Source organism: Carcharhinus amblyrhynchos, chromosome 17 (assembly GCF_965287045.1).
Source record: "Carcharhinus amblyrhynchos chromosome 17, sCarAmb.v2.hapA, whole genome shotgun sequence".
NCBI lineage: Eukaryota > Metazoa > Chordata > Chondrichthyes > Carcharhiniformes > Carcharhinidae > Carcharhinus > Carcharhinus amblyrhynchos.
In genome coordinates this window covers 29366749-29388764 of record NC_137340.1, presented here as the reverse complement: position 1 = coordinate 29388764, position 22016 = coordinate 29366749, and the positions used below count along the sequence as shown (strand labels likewise).

General features: G+C 43.0%; 1 protein-coding gene across 4 annotated transcripts in view; it reads right to left on the bottom strand.

Annotated features, from left to right (window-relative positions):
- The window catches only part of LOC145354404 (uncharacterized), a 234128-nt gene extending 213395 nt beyond the window's left edge, over nucleotides 1–20733 (bottom strand). For 3 of the 4 annotated variants that reach the window (XM_080205677.1, XM_080205679.1, XM_080205680.1), the window contains exon 1: nucleotides 20566–20733. The gene's annotated coding sequence lies outside the window, so the exon portion shown is untranslated. The remainder of the gene's footprint in view (nucleotides 1–20565) is intronic. The other variant, XM_080205678.1, reaches the window with a different exon arrangement.
- Nucleotides 20734–22016: the final 1283 nt, after the last annotated feature.

Below are 22016 nucleotides of genomic sequence, written 5' to 3'. Positions count from 1 at the left end.
GTAATAACAAATCAATTGTAATTCTCAGCTTACTCTTTAAGAGTGCAAATGCGCTGAACTTTGCGTAGTTGTATAAGATGTCAAAAAAACTATTAATACAATGTGATAACGAACCTTGCTCTTTTGAAGCTTTTAAAGAGTGTTTCAAGGATTGTTCAAAACATTGAGCTAATCCATTGTTTGATGGATGATAAGATGTAGATTTTATATGCTGAATACCATTTACTTTTGAGATAATCCTCAAACATCGTGAAGTAAACTGTGAACCATTTTCACCAACAATCAGTTCTGGTTTATTTAGTCTTGCAAAGATTAAATCAATGGTTTATTCAGATGTAGTAGGTCCCATGACAACAACTTCAGGCCACTTTGGATGTGCATCGATTAAGAACATGTAACCTTCAAATGGACCAGCAAAATCTATATGATGATGTAATCATTACCATGGCATTTTAGGCCACTCCCAACTCTGTAAAGGAGACAACAGTCTTATTTGTGCACAGGACTGTCCCACTTTTTCTTTAATTAGCACATTATTATTACTTTACAAGGATGTCTTTCATGTAGTTATTCAAGAATGCTTGCACATAGACAAGGAGGAATGATCAATTAGATTCCCCACAATAGACATCCACCTTGGATGGTCAACTCCGTTGGTTTCAAATCAATATGCATAAGATGTGTTCCAGATGTCATTCCTTTCAATACCATATCCATCACTTTCCCCATCATGGGATCATTTCTGATATGCCTCTGAACTTGAGAAGCTGTTACAGGCAAATGATCTACTAAAAAATAAAAGAATATCAACAAAACTAGTTGATAGCATCTGTTCAGTTGGAGCTCTCCATCATATTTCTGGACATTCTCTTCTTCAGGGTTATAAATTCTTTTTGCAGAATGCAACTTGTTCTTTTTCTTGAAAGAACCCAGATTTTGTTTCTGAATATTCTTCTCAGTGTAAGCTGGCCTAGCCAAACAAGCCATGGCAATGTAACCCATTTTGCTACAATTCTTGCACAGACTATCCTCGCTCCAGCAAGACATTTGCTGAATGGCCCATTTTGGCACATCAGTGACATGCTTGTTGCTATTTTGATTTCTTTCTGACTTCCCAATTTGTGGATCTTCATGTCTGCAACAAATTGTGAAGCCTGTTTAGTAGCAAGTTATATATATTCAGTGTATTTTTTGTACAGTGTTCTTAGTACTTCCTATCTTCCCAGCGATTTAATGTTTTTTTCCCCAAAATGGTCCAAGCTGTACAACAAAGCATCACTTTTTCAAATATGCCAGAGACTGTCTGGAATCTCACCCTTCTCTGATCAGGAAAAAATTACCTTTTTTTCTTACTTGGTCTTTCTTCCTGCAGTGGCACTTCAATCTTTAATCCTGTTGTTGCTTTTCTCGTCTTCTAACATTCGAAGTGTGAGGGCCCCAATGTTTTGTTTTCTTAACATAGGGTCTTTTCTCGATGAAACAAAATCGTGGCTCATTGCCAATTCTTCTTGTAATGTCCACTCTATGTTTGGGGGTGTTGCTCATATAGAGCAGAAAATGAAACTAAACAACAGTCTGTGAAACACCCTAATGGTATCACCATCTAAATCATGTGTCCAGCTCTTAAAGAAATCATGCAACTACTTAAATATATAACAGGAATCCAAAACAAGAGGGTACAATTTCAAAATTTAGGACTGAGATGAGGAGAAATTTCTTTACACAGCAGGTTGTGGAACTTTGGAACTCTCTACCCCAGAAGGCCATGGAAGCTGAGTCATTGTGTATGTTTAAAACAGGGATTGATAGATTCTGATTAACAATAACGTAAAAGATTATGGGGGCAGTGGGTGTAAAAGGCATTGAAGTGTCTGATCAGCCATGATCATATTAAATGGCAGAGCAGGCTTAATGGGTTAGATGGCCTACTCCTGTTTCTATGCTCCTAATAGGTTGAAGACTTATATTTAAAATTAATGGTCATGAAAGTAGTTTTAGTTGAAGTGAAGTGGGATACTAGGTTAGGGGATAGATCAAGAGAAGCATACATTTAAAGTGATATTTTAGAATACTCAGAATAAGCATATGACTACTGTAAAGAAAAATTCTAATGAGAGAACCCACTTACCTGATTAACTAAAGACATTAGGGAAAGTATTAAGCCTAAGGAAATGGCATACAATACTGTAAAGATGAGTGGCAGGTCAGATAATTGATCAGAATATAATGAACAGCAGAAAATGAATAAAAGGTTCATCAGGAGAAAGAAATTCGTGTATGAGAAGAAGCTAGCAAGAAATGTAAAAATATAGCAAGAGTTTATACAGGTATTTAAACAGGAAAGGAAGAGGTAAAGTGAGTGTTAAACCTCGAGAAAGTGAGAGTGGGAAGTTAATAGTAAATAAGGAAATGGTGCATGAAACAAGAAATATTTTGCTTTGTCTTCACTACAGAAGATAAAGAAAACATTCAAGTAATAGCTGTAGTTTGGGAAATGGAGGGAGAGAGGAACTTATTGAAATTACAATCACTAGGGAAACCGTACTAAGCAAACTGATGGAGCTGCAGGCTAACAAGTCTCTGGTCTAAGTGGATGTCATCCTAAGATTTTAAAAGAGCTGGCTAATGAGGTAGATGATGTACCAGTGTTAATTTTTCAAAATTCCCTAGATTCTGGAAAGGTTTAATTCGACTATTCAAGAAAGGAGGAAGGCAGAAAATAGGACACTAGAAGACCAGTTAGCTTGACATCTGTCATGGGGAAGGTGTAAGAATCAATAATTAAAGTTATAGCTGGGCACTTCGAAAAACTCATGTTTAACCATTTACTACAGTTATTTGATGGAGTAACAGATGCTGTGGATAGATGGTAGCCTCTAGACATACTGTACTTGGATTTCTAGAAAGCATTTGACGAGGCGCTACCTCAGACATGGCTGGCTGGCAGGCAGAAAACAGGGAGCATGCATAAATGGGTTTTTGATTGGCAGGATGTGATGAGTGGAGTCCTACAGGCATCTGCGCTGGGGTTTCAATTTTTGTTTGCAGACAACACAAAACTACGGAAAGTATGTTGTGAAGATACAAGAGGCAGAATTTTCCCAAAAAAATTCTAAGTATTGTTGCTCAAACCTATGTGTTTTAACATCTGCATCGAATAAAGACACACAGTTGTCTTTAAATACTTAAATACAATTTCCTTTATTCTGTAGCTACTCAAACAACAGTAAATACTTGCAATGCATAAACCTGGTTATTTTCCTTAACTTAAGGTTGATTTCTTAATTAAAACCAAGATTTTTTTGTCACATGGAATCAGTTCTTTATTCGCTTCTCCTTCCATATGTTGTCTCTTCTTGTGAGCTTGGTTCCTGGGTCCCATACACTGTCTTTCTGAACAAGTTCTTTGGGCTCTATTTTACCATCGCGTCACGCCCGTTTTCGGGTGTGATAAAGTTGGGTGTGAGGTTATTAACGTGATCCACACCCGGGTCTGCGCAGATGGCCACTTTACTGATGCCGGAGATGGCCGAGATCCGATTCACACCTGAAACGGGTGCAACCGTGATTTAAATACATTTGCGTGTATTTAAATTGAATTAATGAATTGCCCGCCCAACTTTATCAGCATTTCCCCCTTTACTACCGCTTTCGCCGATCCAGAATCACACCAAAATGAACGCACTGAATAAAAGTCTGAATCGGGCGCTCTTGCTGCTGAAGAGGTGATTTCAGAGCTTTCATCGTCTCTCTGACTCAGATCGATGACTGGGGGGGTAGGGGGGACTGGGGTTGGGGGGTGGTGAAATCAGATCATTCTCTGGTGGGGGGCGGAGGAAGAGGAGGTGTCAGATGTGTCTCTGGTGGGCAGGGGGGAGGACCGATCGTTGTCAGTTGTGATGGCCAGGGGAGGGCCAATCGTCTGGTCACGGGGAGTGGGGGAGGATCATTGTTTGGTTGTGGGGGGGGAGGGCTGATCATTGTCTGGTTGGGGAGTGGGGGGGGAGGGGGTGGGAGGCAGACCAGATCATTTTCTGGTGAGGGTGTAGGGAGGGAGGAGGAGACAGGTCAGATGTTTCTCTGGGCGGGGTTGGGGGGGGGGAAATGAGGCCAGATCATTCTTGGGATCGGGTGGGGGAGGGGCGGAAATCAGGCCAGATCATTCTCTGGGGGATGGGGGAATGAGGCCAAATCATTCTCTGGTGAGGCGGGGGGAGGTGGAGATTGAGGCAGATCATTCTCTGGGTAGGAGGGAGGGCAGGAGGAGTGAGGCCAGATCATTCTCTGGGGGGTGGGGAAATGAGGCCAAATCATTCTCTGGAGGGGGGCGGGGGGGCAAAGTGAGGCTAGATCGTTCTCTGGGGAGGGGGGGAAAGAGACTGAGGCCAGATCATTCTCTGGGGGGTGGGGGAGTGAGGCCGGATTGTTCTCGGGATGGGTGGGGGGTGGGGGGGGGGGGTGAGGCAGATCATTCCCTGGGGAAGACGGTGAGGGGAGTGAGGCCACATCATTCTCTGGGGCTGGGAGGGAGGAAGGAGGCAGGTAAGATGTATCTCTGTGGTGGGGAGGGGGGAGGCCTGATTGCTCACTATTGGATGGATCTCTGGTGGGGGGCCGGAGGGAAGGGGAGAGACAGGGGGGTCTGCTGCCACTCTGTGGACAAATCGGTGGGGTGAAGTGGGCAGCGGGCCGCGATCGGTCTGGGTAGCGGGGTGTGTGGGTGGATAAGGGGAACAGTAAGGTCTGTGGGGGCCATCGCTCCCACTTTTCACTCCCAGGCCGCTTTCTCCAGTCTGGGAGCGATCTGACATTTTTTTCTAACTGTGCATGTGTAGTTCAGAGCTCCGATTGTTTCAGGCACACTAAGCCCTGCCCACAGTGCGATTCAGACCTGAGTTTTTTTTTCAGACTGAGTGCGTATGGGGGTGCCTGAAAGTAGATTTCCAAGTTGGATCTGAATAGCGCCCAGGTTCTGCACTTAGAATGAAAATGGTAAAATCAGGCCCTTTGTGTTAGTAGAGTTAAAACTTGAAAAGTTCCTTGGTAATCAGGACCCCAATTACATCCTTCAATTAGGCCAAACAAATCCAACCATTGTATCATTGGTCACTTCTAAGTGCGTATTGTTCACAGTCCAATGCCCAGCTAAAGAACACTGGCTCCAAGAGTGTGTTCACACTCATCCCTGCCAAGGACAAGCCATTGAATCTGACACCTTCTGTCCTTTGACAAATTCCAGGCCACTGGCCACAAGGAAAATCCAGCATTGTGAAAAAAACAACTTTAATCAAAAAATCAGGTTTGCGAGATTGAAGATCTTTCAGCATATTAAAAGTTAAAATTCCATTTAGCCTCGGTGTCATAACGATGAGAGAAATGGGGTGTACCGTGCGGGTCTCTCAAGCATGCCCTGTGATATTTCTGGTGAGTTGTGTGCTAGACCTGAAGGGGATGGGGCTTAAATAAACCGGTCAGCCAGCTGCAGAGAGCTTGGGTGCTGTTTCACAACGGCACTGGAAGACCCCCTCCCACACTCCGCAGATATCGGGACCCCACCCCCTCACCAGCAGCATGTTTTTGCATGAACATTAAATTCAGTAAAAAATCTGGAATTTAAAGTGTAATAATGACAATGAAACCACAGTCAATTGTTGCAAAAACCCATCTGGTTCACTACTGGCCTTGAGGGAAAGAAATCTGCTGTTATTACCTGGTCTGGCCTACATATGGCTCCAGACCCATAGCAATGTGGTTGACTCTTAACTGCCCTCTGAAATGACCAAGCAACAAATGCTGGTGTTGCCAGCAACATCTAAGCTGAGGTCTTTGCCACTCAGGACTGCTCAAAACCAGGCCTCTGCTGTCTGAGTCAGGTGATGAACCTTTGGACATGGCCTTAAGAGACAGGCAGGGGGACAGACCTCTGGCATGCAATCACTTCAAAGTCTCCAGGATGGTGACCAGGAGATTTGAACTCAGACCTATGCTCCATCACTCTAGCCATGGATTGATTTCAACAGTTAGGCGTGAGGAGAGGAGGAGGATGTGGAACCTAGATTTCCCTCTAAGTGTCCCTTCCTCGCTCTTTCCCCCAAATGTACACTGTCATAAGGCCATCAGGTGTGAGGGAGGAAGGAACCATTGGGCACAGGAAGGAAAAGTGCCAGCCACCGCTCTGGAGATATCCACCCAGAATATTTCAAGACCTGGACCCTCAATACCTAAAATCATCAGAGAATGTCCACCATAATAATCTCAGACAAAAGAACATAGCAATCAACAGGCTGACAGATCTCAGTTGCTGATGATGGGGCTGCTCCTAGATGTTTTGGTAAAGTTATAAAAATTAAAGTATTAAATGCACACTGGTGACTCACTGCATATAGCTGTCACTTCTGTAAATAAATGGCAAATCTATCCATCTCCACTTCTATTCAATTTTCTTCAAGGTTTCGCAGTCATTTAAAGGTGCCAAATATTGTCCCCCAGTGTGGCTTCACCAGGAACTTCAGTTGCTTCATTTCTCCCATATTTTCATCAGAGTGAGGAGTCTATAATTCCACATCAGCAACATGAGGCAATGCACATCATTTATGACAGTGCTCATGGATAATACACCTGTCAGTCAATTATTGCAGGTAACCATGCTTTGGCCTTGGGATAAGTGTTCATTGAGATTATTGATTTTACTGCTGCTGTTGTTTGTGGATGGCATGAGTAGACTTAAATCATACTCGCCTATCCAAGTGTCATTTAGAATATTTTTTCAGGCGTGATAAACTGTTTTTAATCACTGTAATGTGAGCATTTGAACCCCGTAGGCTTCCATGCATGTCTGGAAGAAGATTTAGTATTCACATCTAATGCTGAATGTCCTTCCTTGGTGATTTGTCATTCTTGTGAGCTGAGTAGACAAGTAAGGATAGAACAGACATCTTAGACTTAAAAACAAGAGGGGTTAGTATGATTGATTTAAGAGGTGTGTGGTAATCTTGATGATGCCTGAAAAAGCGATGTGTGGTCAGTCTACTTTCTTGAGCAGGTGTTAGACTGACATGAGTGCATCCCTACATAATTTGAAGTTTCACCTGCTTATGAACCATGATGTACACTGACTTGGTGAAAGCACAGATGAAAATATTATGTAAAATAGCTGAAGGACGTGCAAGAAAGAAGTGCTGTTCGGGTTCAACAGCAGCAATATGCTGCCAGAATTACTCGGTTAACTGTGGTAAACCCTTCCATGGATGAACCCATCATGAGTGTAGATGGTAAGTACTGATATTTCCATAATCATTAAGAAAGTATTGGACTTTGTTTTTTCCCTGTAAATAGCATTGTCCCTTTTTATATATTTAAAGAAGCTCTTACGGTCTGTGTTAATATAACTTGCAAATTTACTCCCATAATTTATTTTCTCTCTTTTTATTTTTTGGTCATCTTTTGCTGGTTTTTAAACCATTCCCAATCCTCTGGATTACCACTAATCTTTGCCACATTGTATGTTTTTTTCTTTCAGTTTAATACTATCCTTAACTTCCTTGGTCAATGATGGTTGGTTTATCCCCTTCCTAGAATCCTTCTTTCTCAGCAAAATACATCTTTGTTGGGAGGCATGAAGTACTTTCATAAACATTTGCCATTGCTGATCAACTTGTCTTTTCTGATAAGCTCCTTTCCTAGTACACTCTGGCCAACTCTGCCCTCATATTTAAGTTTAGCACAGTTGTTTCTGACTCAAGTTTCTGACTCTGAACCTGAATGCTAAATTCTACCATGTTATGGTTACTGTTTCCTAGGGAATCTTTTATTCTGAGATTGTTTATTAAATCTGCCTTATTACACATTACCAGATCCAAAATATCCTGATCTCTGATTGGATATATGATATATTGTTCTAGGAAACTCTCCCAAATACACATTATAAATTCTTCCTCATGGCTACTTTGGCGAATTTGATTTTCCCAATCCACATGAAGATTAAAGTCAACCGTATTGCCTTTTTTTACATGCTTTCATTATTTCATGATTTATTCTCAATCCTACAGTTTAGCCAATGTTAGGGGCTTATAGACTACTCCCATGAGTGCCTTCTTCCCCTTGTTATTTCTTACTTCCACCCATATGGATTCTACATCTTCAAATCCAAGATCATTTGCTATTGCACTTATTGCATTTTGTACTAACAAACTTCACCACTGCTTCCTTCCTGCCTGTCTTACAAAAAGTTACGTACCAGTGAACACTTAGTTCCCAACTTTCATCTCCTTGTATTTAACTTCTATTTGTGCTGTTAATTCATTTATGTGTCAAGTTGTATGTGCATTTAAGTGAACAGCCATTAATTTTGCCTTGAAATCATTTTTTTCCCCTTTGACCCTATTTGCTCCTGTCTTTTGTCTGTACATGTCCCCTTCTTGTCAAACTTTGGGGTCATCACCAAAAATATCCGCCTTGCAATGTTGCCATATCCTTTTGCATTGTAAGCCTATGTATCCCTTCTCCAGAACAATCACCCTCCTTCTATTTAGTTTTAAGCTATCCCTACCTCCCAAGTGGAGCTGCATGTTTAATAGGGTGAAATCCAGAAATCATGGAAAGAAAGATATCCCACCAAATTTAACAGCTGGACTGCATTATCAGTGTTTGATTATATTTCGCACCTGGCTGCTGACCAGATTGACAGGCTAGCCAGCTGCTGAATTGAAAAGCATGCGGTAGAAGGCCGCAGCCGGGGTCTGTTGTGGTTATCTCCTGACAATCAGCTAAGATCGCTGGTCGTAAGCGGGGTGGTGGGCAAAGATTCTCTGGCACAATGAGTTGGGAGTCAGACCAGCAGTCAGGAGGGAGGTAATGATTGTGGTTTAGAGAGGACAGTTACTCACCACAGCAGAAGAACTGCTTGAGAGACCAGGGAGGAGCTCCCCTCCTTCTCTTAGCGCACAAGCAATGGTTAAGAAGCACTTAACCACTTGGATTTACTCATTCTCACCTCCAACTAGCTGTCAAATTTCCTTTTCTGTGGGAAATCCGTCCAGCCAACAGTAAATGTAATTCAAATCAGTCATCAATGTCACAGTGGGAAGTATTAGAATGAACTGCCTGCTTCTTGGAGTGGGAAGTCTGATAACACCAGGTTTTAGTCCAACCGATTTATTTGATAATAAACGCACAAGCTTTCGAGGTTTCCCTCTTCGTCAGGTGAACGTCACCTGACGAAGAGGGAAACCTCGAAAGCTTGTGCGTTTATTATCAAATAAATCGGTTGGACTAAAACCTGGTGTTGTCAGACTTTTTACTGTTTTTACCCCAGTCCAACGCCAGCACATCCATATCTTGGAGTGGGACACAGACACAGCATGTTGAGCAAATTACAACAGGCACATACGTATACAGTGGGTTGGGGTAACTCTATGCGATTTTTAAATTTTTAACCACACTACTGCCCAACTCTCTCTAGCCTGTCATTGGGGTAATAATATCCTACAATATTTTGGAATTGGTCATTACTATTGCATTACTTAATCTTCCCAGTTTATCACTGTTAAATTGGAACCTCATCAACTCCCTGTAATCCTATCTTCCCACACTCCATGAATTTATTTCATGTGACTGGCTGAAATTTGATGTGTTGTGTTATGTTTCATTTAATTCTGTTATGTTGTCCTACTGCTCTGTAGTAGTGTTCCTATAAATAAGCAGGTTCAGAGTTTACATAAGTAAAAACTTAGTTCTTGGGTCTGGTTCTGTTTTTCTCCTTGTCAAAGCTAATATTTTTGTCAATTCAAGTTTCAGTTAGTTAGAGAACGGAATGGCACATGTTAATCCCACTGGTGATTAACAGCCTGGCCCTGATTTTAATGCATGTGAAATTGCATGTGGGCATCAAACTGCAGGGAAAACTCACCTTTTACTGCAGAATGTCACTTAGATCACAAAAACTCAAGTCAATAGGAAGTGGTGGAAAATAGTATATGGATGTTAACCACTGACACAGGTAGTTTGCAAGATCAGGGCGCTGGGGCATCTTGTGAGGGTTTCATAGTCTGGAAAGGGAAAAGATAACCGAAGCAAGGAAAGCTTAAGCATTCCTTATGAGACCTGGTTCCTGTTCCAATGTTAAATGGATCACCAAAACTTAGCCAAGGAATTCCCACAGAACTCAAGGACAGAAGAGAATCAGATGTGAGGAAAGTACAATTTGAGCCAGATCTGAAATTTCATCTTGTGTAACCCACAGGGCAAATTCCAGAGAAAGAGAGATGGTGAGTCTTCCACCCATACCACCTTCATGCCAAAGATTACTTCAGAGGTGTATCAAGAGCCATTAGTAAGTTACCCTGAAAATTCCATCCAATTTGCCACCACAGGCCCAACTGAACATCTGAAAACTAATTTTGGTCACATGTTCTTCATTAAAGCCCTGAACAGCTTTGGCAGCTAAGATAAACATTTTCAGATGGGATTACCAGTTTTCCCTTAAATTGTTATTTTACTGTTAGCCAATTACAACAAAAAGAACTTGTATTTATAAAGCACCTTTATTATAATAAACCCTTCCAAGACACAAGGAGCAATACAGAGATCAATTTGACACTGAGCCCTGTAAGTTGATATTAGGCAGATGACAGAAAGTTTGATCAATGGTAGATTTTAAGGAGTGTCTTAAAGGTTGAAAAGAGAAGCAATAATGCAGAAAGGTTTAGGGAGGGAATTCCAAGTTTTGCCAGCTGAAGGCATTAGCCATCAATGGTGGAATGATTAAAATTGGAGATTAAAAAACAACCTCTGACTTCAGAATGGCTTTATTCAGAGCTTTTTCTAGTCAATTGGGCCAAGTGCGTTGCTCCTATAAAGGTATGGCCCACTTGTCTCAACTATTTAAATGATTTTATGCCTGGAGCTTGTGACAGGGTCTACAGTTGAATTTAGCAGGCAGAAATCCAATGTTACCACACTTTCGCCAGCCGAATGCAGACTTTGGAATCTCATTCATCCAAATATGATGAAGCATATTTTTGCACACCTCCTTCTTGAGTTCTCTGGCTAAAGGCAGCTCTTTGGTAATTATTCACTGAACCATGACTGGGATTTTTTTTACTTCAGGTAGTGTGAGAAGGCAGGCCTCAAGTTTACCTCAGCTGGAATGGAGATTAAATCCCATCCTTTTGGTGTTGACCTGATCCATATACTATCTCTCTACCTAACTGGTCTCTATTTTGCACACTAGAAGGAAGAAATTTGGTAAAATGGGAGGTGAATGGAAATAATTGATTAGCCCTTCAAAGAGCCTAATGGCCTTTTTCTGTGTTGTATGATTCTACACTGAGGTGTGTTTCTGATTACACAGCTATCACAAAGATTGCCTACTTTCACTTTTGTAACATCATTCAACTCTGTTCCTGCCAAAACCTTTATTCATAACTTGGTTATTTCTAGATATGATGGCTGGAATTTTACTGGCCTGCATGCCACGGGGATCAGAGAGGGTGAGGGGCGGAGCATAGGAAGGTCCGTTGACTCAGGCGGGATTTTACGGTTCTGGACGAGATGCCGTAAAATCCCGCCCAACTATTCCAACGCTTGACTAGTGAGCCTCCAATCTTCCCTCCTCCAGAAACTTGAGTTCACCGAAAATTTTGCTGTCGATATCCCAATGTACCCATCTCCCATTCACCTATCATCCCTATGCTTGCAGACCTGCATTACAATTTTAAAATTCTCATTCATTTTTTCACATCCCTTCATGACTTTGCCCTATCCCATTTCTATAACCTCCTCCAACTCTACTACCCTCGAGATCTCTGTATTCCTCCAATTTTGACCTCTTGCACATTTTAATCTTCCACCAACTGCAGCTATGTTTTCAGTTCCTAAACTCCAATTCCTGCCCAAAACTTCTCTGCTACTTTATCTTTCTATCCTTTAAGAGGCTCCTTAAAACCCCTATGACCAAGTTTTTGGTCAGCTGTCCTAATATTTATCTTTGTAGCTCAGTTATGTTTGTGAAGCACCTTGGGGCATTTACTCCCTTATGAATGTGAAATAAATGCAAACTCTTGGTGTTATGACTCTAAGATAACAGACATCCAAATTTTTACATAATTTTATTCTGACACAAATTCTTTCTTCGAATGTAATGTGTCAGTCGATCATTTTTAAAAACAATATTGTAATTCTTCTGCAATTGGATGTATTCTCATATATTTCAGAAAGTTGGATGTTCAAATCAAACTCAAAAATTTCGGCACACAATGATCGAACTCTGCTTGTCTCAGAAGAATCTCAGTCATCAGAATCCTAAGGGATTCCGTCTCCCAGTGATCTGCATCATCTTCCCAACTAACAGACTAACTCAGGGATCCACATCAAAATAAGGAAGACGGGTGGGATCTGCAAGTGGGATGGCCAATTAAATGCTTGAGACTTTGTGCAGCCAGAAGAATCCACCAGGAGATTGTGACAGCTCCTCAAAATGGAGGTGCCCTCTGAAGACTATAGAAAAATGTAAAAATAAGACCAGCCACAGTTGCCAAGACATCATTATGGAGGTGGTCCACACAGGATTTTATGGCCCAGTGGCTCATGTTCCAAGGTGGGGAATTAAAGGGAGCCTTGCTGGTCCCCTGGCCAGCAGCCCCCTGCCTGGAGGCTGCCTTCAGCCATCTACTGGACTTCAGCTTTAAGGCCCTTCCACCATCAGGAAGATACTGGCGACATCAAGCTGTCCTAAAGTGGCAACTTAATTGCCACAGATTGTCAACATGTTGTCCTTGGGCAAATAGCCAATTCTACTTGCCACTGGCAAGATCACTTGGACGCACATTAGATAGGCAACCAGAAGCAAACCATTCTAAAACATACCCCCAACTCCACCTCTAAAGTCACCTTTACACAGCTGATGAGATGCTGCCCAACTTTTTTGATATTTCAGTATAGTACTGTATGGTCCCTTTAGATGAGATATTAAAAATATGTCACGTCACATTTTGAAGAGTGGCTGTGCATTTTCCTGGCTAACATTGCCGCTTCATTATATCACCAAAACAGATTAATTGATGATTGTGCACACTTGCTGACTACAAAACTGCTGCTGTGTTTCCTTATATTGCATCCATGCTAAAATACATAAAGAATGCCGGTGTTTCTTTTTAGAAAGTACAAACCCAATGGCACTGAGTAAATTGTTTTTATTATTCGTTCATGGAATGTGACTTCTTCAAGTAGGCCAGCATTTATTACCCACCTTCTTTACCCTTGAGAAACTGGTGGTGAGCTATTTTTGTGTACTGCAACAGTCTGTGGTTGGGAACACCTATTAGGAAGAGAGAATTCCAGGATTTGGCCCCAACTGTGAAGGAATGATGGTATATTTCCAAGGCAGCATGGTGCGTAGCTTGGAGGGAACATTCAGCTGTTGGTGTTCTCATGCACCTGCAGCCTTGTCCTTCTAGGTGGTAGCAGTCGTGGGTTTGGAAGGTGCTGCTGAAGGATCATTGGTGAGTTGCTGTGGTGCATTCTGTAGAAGATATGACACTCCTGCTACTATGCATTGGTGTGGACAGAGTGAATGTTTCGGTGATGGATGGTGTGCCAATCATGTGGGCTGGTTTGTCCTGGGTGGTGTCAAGGTTCTTGAAAGTTGTTTGGGCTGTATTCATCCAGGCAAATGGAGAATCTTCCATCACATTCCTAACTTGTGCCTTGTAGATGGTAGAAAGGCTCATTGGAGTCAGGAGGTTGATTACTCTCAGCAGGGCTCCCAGCTTCTGACCTGCTGTTGTAGCCACAGTATCTATATGCCTAGTCAAGTTCAGTTTCTGATCAATGGTAACCAAGATAAAGGGGGGGCAGTTCAGAACGGAGTTGAGGAGGAACTTCTTCACTCAAAGGGTGGTGAATCTCTGGAATTCTCTGCCCGTTGAAGTGGTGGAGGCTGCCTCGCTAAATATTTTTAAGAAGCGGGTTGATGGGTTTTTGATAAGAGAGGGGATTAAGGGTTATGGGGAGAGGGCGGGAAAGTGGAACTGAGCCACGACAGATCAGCCATGATCTTATTGAATGGCGGGGCAGGCTCGAAGGGCCAGATGGCCTACTCCTGCTCCTATTTCTTATGTTCTTAACCTCTAGGATGTTGCTTGTGAGGGATTCAGCAATGGTAATGCCAGTGAACATCAAGGGGAGATAGTTAAATTCATTCTTACATAAGAAATAGGAGCCTGCCCCGCCATTCAATAAGATCATGGCTGATCTGTCATGTCTCAGTTCCACATTCCCGCCCTCTCCCCATAACCCTTGATCCCCTTGCCTATCAAAAACCTATCAACCCGCGTCTTAAAAATATTTAGCGAGGCAGCCTCCACCACTTCAACAGGCAGAGAATTCCAGAGATTCACCACCCTTTATATTCAACCATACTATGATCACTCGTCCCAAGAGGATCCCTCACAAAAAGATCCCTAATTCTACCTGCCTCGTTACATGACTCCAGATCTAAGTTAACTCGCTCCCTCGTAGGTTCCGTTACATACTGTTCAAGGAAACTATCCCGACAGCATTCCAAGAACTCTTCCTCAAGCCCACCGCGTCCGACTTGAGTCAACCAATCAACATGCAGGTTAAAATCCCCCATAACTATCGCCATTCGATTGGAAAAGCTATAGTTCAAGCATGTTAGAGGGGTCAGTTTTTGCCCAATGTGTACAGGAAGGTTTCACGACACAGGATGTAGATAGACCAACAAGAGGTGAGGCTACATTAGATTTGGTACAGGGTAATGAACCAGACCAGGCGTTAGACTTGGAGGTAGGTGAGCACTTTGGTGATAGTGACCACAATTCGGTTACGCTTACCTTAGTGATGGAAAGAGATAGGCATATACCGAAGGGCAGAAGTTATAGCTGGGGGAAAGGTAATTATGAGGCTGTTAGGCGAGATTTAGGATACATAGGGTGGAGTAGGAAATTGCAGGGGCTGGGAACATCTGAAATGTGGAGCTTACTCAAGGAGCAGCTACTGCAAGTCCTTGATAAATATGTACCTGTCAGGCAGGGAGGAAGTGGTCGAGCAAGGGAACCGTGGTGTACTAAGGAAGTTGAATCTCTGGTGAAGAGGAAGAAGGAGGCTTATGTGAAGATGAGACATGAAGGCTCAGTTAGGGCACTGAAGAGTTATAAATTAGCCAGAAAGGAGCTAAAGAGAGAGTTAAGAAGAGCTAGAAGAGGACATGAGAAGACTTTGGTGGATAGGATCAAGGAAAATCCTCAACATAAGGACATAAGAACATAAGAAATAGGAGCAGGAGGAGGCCATCCAGCCCTTCGAGACTGCCCCGCCATTCAATAAGATCATGGCTGATCTGTCGTGTCTCAGTTCCACATTCCCGCCCTCTCCCCATAACCCTTAATCCCCTTGCTTATCAAAAACCCATCAACCCACGTCTTAAAAATATTTAGCGAGGCAGCCTCCACCACCTCAACGGGCAGAGAATTCCAGAGATTCACCACCCTTTGAGTGAAGAAGTTCCTCCTCAACTCCGTTCTAAACCGTCCCCCCTTTATCTTGAGGCCGTGCCCCCTAGTCCTACTGTCCTTTCTGAGCGGGAAGAGCCTCTCCACCTCTATCCTATCCATCCCATTCATCATCTTATACGTCTCAATGAGATCTCCCCTCATTCTTCTAAACTCTAATGAGTACAAGCCTAGTTTATTCAGCCTCTCCTCATAGCTCAACCCCCTCAACTCCGGTATCAGCCTAGTAAACCTCCTCTGCACTCCCTCCAAGGCCAAAATATCCTTGCGTAAGTGCGACGACCAAAACTGCACACAGTACTCCAGCTGCGGCCTCACCAATGCCCTATACAGCTGCAGCAAGACCTCCCTACTTTTATATTCAATCCCCCTCGCTATGAAGGCCAGCATCCCATTTGCCTTCCTGACCACCTGCTGCACCTGCAGGCTGGGTTTTTGCGACTCATGCACAAGGACCCCGAGTCCCTCTGCACCATCGCCTGCTGCAGTTTTTCGCCACGTGAGTAATAGTCCTTCCTACCATTATTCCTACCAAAGTGGACCACCTCGCACTTGCCAACATTAAATTCCATTTGCCATTTCCTGGCCCATTCGCCCAGCCTATCTAGATCCTTCTGCAGACTCTCCACACCCTCCGTGCAATTTGCCGTTCCCCCAATCTTGGTGTCATCAGCAAATTTCGACACCAAACACTCGGTTCCCTCCTCCAGATCATCTATATAAATGATAAACAGCTGAGGCCCCAGCACCAACCCCTGGGGCACTCCACTAGTCACCAACCGCCAATCCGAATAGCACCCATTAACCCCCACTCTCTGCCTCCTATTTGACAACCAATCCTCTATCCACGCTAACACCCTACCCCCAACTCCATGCCCCCTTACCTTCTGCAATAACCTCATGTGAGGTACCTTGTCAAACACCTTCTGAAAATCAAGAAAGACCACATCCAACGGCTCTCCTCTATCCACCGCCCTAGACACATCCTCATAGAACTCCAATAAATTTGTCAGACACGACTTCCCGTTAACGAAACCGTGCTGCGTCTGCTCCATCAAGCAATTCCCTTCAAGATGCCTAAGCTTTCTACAGGTATGTCAAGAATAAAAGATTGGTTAGGGCAAGATTAGGGCCAGTCAGAGACAGTAGTGGGAAGTTGTGCGTGGAGCCTGAAGAGATAGGAGAGGCACTGAATGAGTATTTTTTGTCAGTATTCACGCAGGAAAAAGCCAGTGTAGTCAAGGAGAATACTGCGATACCAGGTTGTAGACTAGACGGGACTGAGGTACATAAGGAGGAGGTGTTAGCAATTCTTGAGAGTATGAAAATAGGTAAGTCCCCTGGGCCGGATGGGATTTACCCTAGGATTCTCTGGGAGGCTAGGGAGGAGATTGCAGAGCCTTGGCTTTGATCTTCATGTTGTCATTCTTGTTCGAAATGGTCATTGATTTGATTTGATTTATTATTGTCATGTATTAACATACAGTGAAATGTATTGTTTCTTGTGCACTATACAGACAAAATACACTGTTCGTGGATAAGGAAATGAGATAGTGCAGAATGTAGTGTTACAGTCATAGCTAGGGTGCAGAAAAAGATCAACTTAATGCAAGGTAAGTCCATTCAAAAGTCTGACAGCAGCAGGGAAGAAGCTGTTCTTGAGTCGGTTGGTATGTGACTTCAGACTTTTATATCTTTTTCCAAAAGGAAGAAGGTGGAAGAGAGAATGTCCAAGATGCATGGGATCCTCAATTATGTTGGCTGCTTTGCTGAGGCAGCAGGAAGCATATACAGAGACAATGGATGGAGGCTGGTTTGTGTGATGGATTGGGTTACATTCACAACCTTTTGTAGTTCCTTGCGGTCTTGGATAGAGCATGAGCCATATCAAGCTGTGATACAACCAGAAAGAATGCTTTCTATGGTGCGCCTGTAGAGGTTGGTGAGAGTTGTAGCTGACATGCCAAATTTCCTTAGTCTTCTGAGAACGTAGAGGCTTTGGTGGGCTTTCTTAACTATAGTGTTGGCATGGGGGGACCAGGACAGGTTGTTGGTGATCTGGACACCTAAAACTTTGAAGCTCTTGCCCCTTTCTATTTCATCTCCGTTGATATAGACAGGGGCATGTTCTCCTTTACACTTCCTGAAGTTGATGACAGTCTCCTTGCCAGGCACTTGTGTGGTACAAAATGTTGCTACCCATTTTTCTGCCCTAGTTGGAATGTTATTAAGTTCATGGCATGAAGTACTTCAGTATCTGAGGAGTGGTGAATGGTGCTGGACAATATACAATCAAACAAACATCTCCACTTCTGGCGTTGTGATGGAAGTATTCCTTTCATCTGACGTTTAACATGGAGTAGTGCTGATTCATTAGCTGAGGGTGTGAAAGGGCCAGGGGGGCGGGGGGTGTTATGTGGCTCAGCAGAAATGTTTCTTTGCCTATGTTTGACCTAATGCCTTGAGACTTCATTGTGTCCACCCTCAATGTTAAGGCCTCTCAGGCCAACCTCCATTGAATTGTATATCACTGTGCTGACGCCTCTAGTGGGTCTGTCCTGATGGGACAGGATATACCCAGGAATGATGATGGTGATGTCTGGGACGCAGTCTGCAATGTAACATATCACATTCTGTGATTATGAATATGTCACGCTGCTGCTTGACTCGTCTGTGGGATGACCCTCCCCATTTTGGCACAAAACTCCACATGGTTAGTAATAAGGATTTTGCAGAGTAAACAGGCTTGGGTCTGCCGTGTCATTTCCAGTGCCTAGGTCAATGCCAGGTAGCCTGTCTGGTTTTATTCCTTTTAGACTTTGAAACTGTTTGATGCAATTGAGTGGCTTGATTGGCTACTGCTGCATCTGGAGTCACATTTAGATCAGACCAGGGATGGCAGATTTTCTTCCCTTAGGGCATTAGTGAACCAGATGGGTTTTTCTGACAATCATTTCATGGCACATTATTGAAACTGGCTTTTAATTGGGAGGGTTGTTCCACAGACTAGTCAAGCAGCAATCTGATATAGTCCAAATTTAGTGTTTGAATTTAAATTGACATGGTGCAATTTGAATTCATATCTCCCACAGCTGGATTATTAGTCCAGTCACATTACTATGTGACTAGTTACTGTGTAATTGTGTTATAAGATCTCCCTCAGTTTTGAACAAAGGAGGGCATGTCTCATGAGTTTGAGGAAGTGACAAAAATGATTGATGAGGGAAGGGCTGTGGATGTTGTCTACATGGACTTTAGCAAAGCATTTGACAAGATCACTCATGGTAGGTTGGTACAAAAGGTTAAATCATACATGATTAAAGGTGAACAAGCTAAATGGATTCAGAACTGGCTTGGCCATAGAAGACAGAGGTAAGCAGTGGGTGCTTTTCCTGAATGGAGGTTTGTAACTAGTGGTGTTCTGCAGGGATCAGTGCTGAGACCCCTGTTGTTTGTAATACATATAAATGACTTAGAAAAAAATGTAACTGGTCTGATTAGCAAGTTTGTGGATGATACTAAGATTGCTGGACTTGCGGATAGCGATGAAGATTGTCATAGAATACAGCAGGATATAGATAGTCTGGAACATTGGGTAGAGAACTGGCAGATGAAATTTAATCCAGACGAATGTGAGGTGATACATTTTGATAGATCCAATTCAGGTGGGAGCTATAAAATAAATGGCAGAACTATCAAGAGCATAGGCACACAGAGATCTAGGCGTACAGGTCCACAGATCCTAAAAAGTGGCAGCACAGGTGGAAAAGGTGGTGAAGAAAGCATATGGCATGCTTGCTTTCATTAGCTGGGACATTGAGTATAAAAGTTGGCAAATTATGTTACAGTTATATAAAAGATTGGTTAGGCCATATTTGGAATTCTGTGTCCAATTCTGGTCGCCACACTACCAGAAGGCTTTTCAGGGAATACAGAAAAGGTTTACCAGTATGTTGTCTAGTATGAAAGGTATTAGTAATGAGGGGAAATTGAATAAATTGGATTGTTTTTCCAGGAAAGACGGAGGCTGAGAGGTGACCTGATAGAAGTTTATAAAATTATGAGGAGATAGACAAAGGTAGCAGTTGGAAGCTTTATTCCAGGGCAAAAACGACAATCACAAGGAGGCATGAGTTCAAGGTAAGTGGGAGGAAAAGTTCAGTAAAGATGTGTGGGGAAAGTTTCTTTTTACACAGAGTGGTAGGCGCTTGGAATGTGAGCTGGTTGAGGCAGGTAAGTTAGCGACATTTAAGACTTATCTGGATAGACACATGAACCAGCAGGGTATTCACGGATACAGGCGGTTAGGACATTGTGATCAGCGCAGGTTTGGTGGGCCAAAAGGCCTGTTCCTTCACTGTACTGTTTTTTCTACCATTAGCCCACCAACTAACCCTTTCCCAGGCATCGTAATTTTTAAATAAAGTTACTTAGCTATTTTAAGAAACATTTCTGTTGCAATTACTCCAGCTGACATATATTGCACAAGGTCCCATTCAGGACAAGTGCAAGGAAATAGGAAATAAACACGTGGAAACATAGTGTTGCATAATTCAAAAGATCAACATCCGCACATGCAAGTATGACGGTTGTTTTCAAAAGAATGGCATTTTTATTCCAAACCTCAGGTTAACAACTTTGACCCTGAACACGACTCAACTCACATCATTTGGGATTATTTGTTTTTGTTCTATACCATCCTTAATCATCAGTTTAATAGCAATACACTCTGATGTTTTAAAAGTTGGACATATCACGAAAATTAGATAACCCGTGGTCTCCCATACACGATTTCTTAGCACTTAGATCCCATGGAAAAACGACAGCCGATAGTGACTGGTGCAAATAGCCTGAGATTCTTGAAATGATTTCGGACAGGGATTCAGACCGAGCAGGATTGTCACTGGTCAGTTTGCTGGATGTTTTGGATATCATATCAAAACACACATACACACACATTCACGTTACACGGTGTCAGTCATTGTTCGCGGCTGCAAAGTAATAAACAATAATAAAATAATCAGAAGAGACTTACTCACAGCTCAGTCGTATTTGAGCAGCTCGGACCGAAAGCGGGTAAATGCGGCGCCCTCACCACATCCTCCCACGGAAAACTGCGAACTGGCAGCGTCTGTCCCAGCCTCTACCCTGCCGGCTCTCGCCGTGCCTTTCACCGGGGCCCCTCCAGCTGTCACCTTCCATTCAGCAGCTGCGCCGTTTGGTAAACAAGGCGCCACGTGCTTCCCTCCTCGGCGGTTGCCGAGCAACGAGAGGCCGGCGCGCGCGTCACTGTGCCGCGCGTGCCCTCCGGCGCTGCAACGGTCAAACTGGCAGAAGTCAATCACACACACACACACACATGCCGTCCTGCGGCCAGCTGTTGCCGGTGAGTGAGTAAGGTTCCCCAGGTAGCATGAGCGCACTTTCAAAATTTGCAGATGACTCCAAATTTGGAATTATTGTGGGCGGGGTAAAACAGTTGGTGGAGATTAAATTTAATGCAAAGAGATGATGTAACGGTCTTGTGGGAAGAATGAGGAGAGGCAATTATGAAATAAAGGGCACAGACATTAACAGTACGGAAGGAATGCATTCAACCCATCATGTCGGAGTCTTTGGAGAAATAGCCACCCAGCTTAGTTCCACTTTCCAAGCCTTGGATCATAGCTTTGCAGGCTTGGACAGTTCTGGTGCATATCCATGTTATGAGGGTTTCAGCCTCGATTCCCCTTTCGGACAGTGAATCCCAGACTCCTAACACCCTCTGGTTGAAACAATTTCCTTCCCACCTCTTGTACTTAATCTATGCCCCCTGTAATGGAGACCTCAGCCATAAAGAACAAGGCCTTCCTATCCACTCTATCTCAATCCCTAAAATCCATTTTGACTATATCAAATGCACAACCCATATTGATGTTCCTTGCTACCTCCTCAGAAAAAAAACACAACCTATTCTTAGCAAATCTATGCTGACAGTTTTTGCTAAATCCTTACTTTTCTAAATTAATTTTTGAGAATTTTATATGTTTCAATTAGGTCTCCTCTCAGCCTTCTTCATTCCAAGTAAATGAACCCTAGACTATCCAATCTTTCCTCAATTATAACTTTCTGGTCCAGACAGCATCTTTGTAAATCTTCTCTAGTGCAACCTTGCCAATATTGCATTGACCAGAACTACAGGTAGCAATGATCTAACTAGTGTTTCATCCAGTTCTAGCACTCTCTGCTAGAACTTCCTAGCTCTTTTATTTTCTGCCTCAGCTAATAAAGCAGTGTCTCATGTAGCTCCTTGATTACATTTCTTAAAATAGTCAAAATACTAAGGACGCTGGAAACTGAAATAAGAACAGAGGCTGCTGAAAAACTCAGCAGGTCTGGCAGCATTTGCTTTCTCTCCTTTTGGGTACTGCCAGATCTGCTGAGTTTTGCAGCATCCTCCGTTCTTGACCACATTTTCAACTTGTCAAGTCACCTTCTAGGACCTAT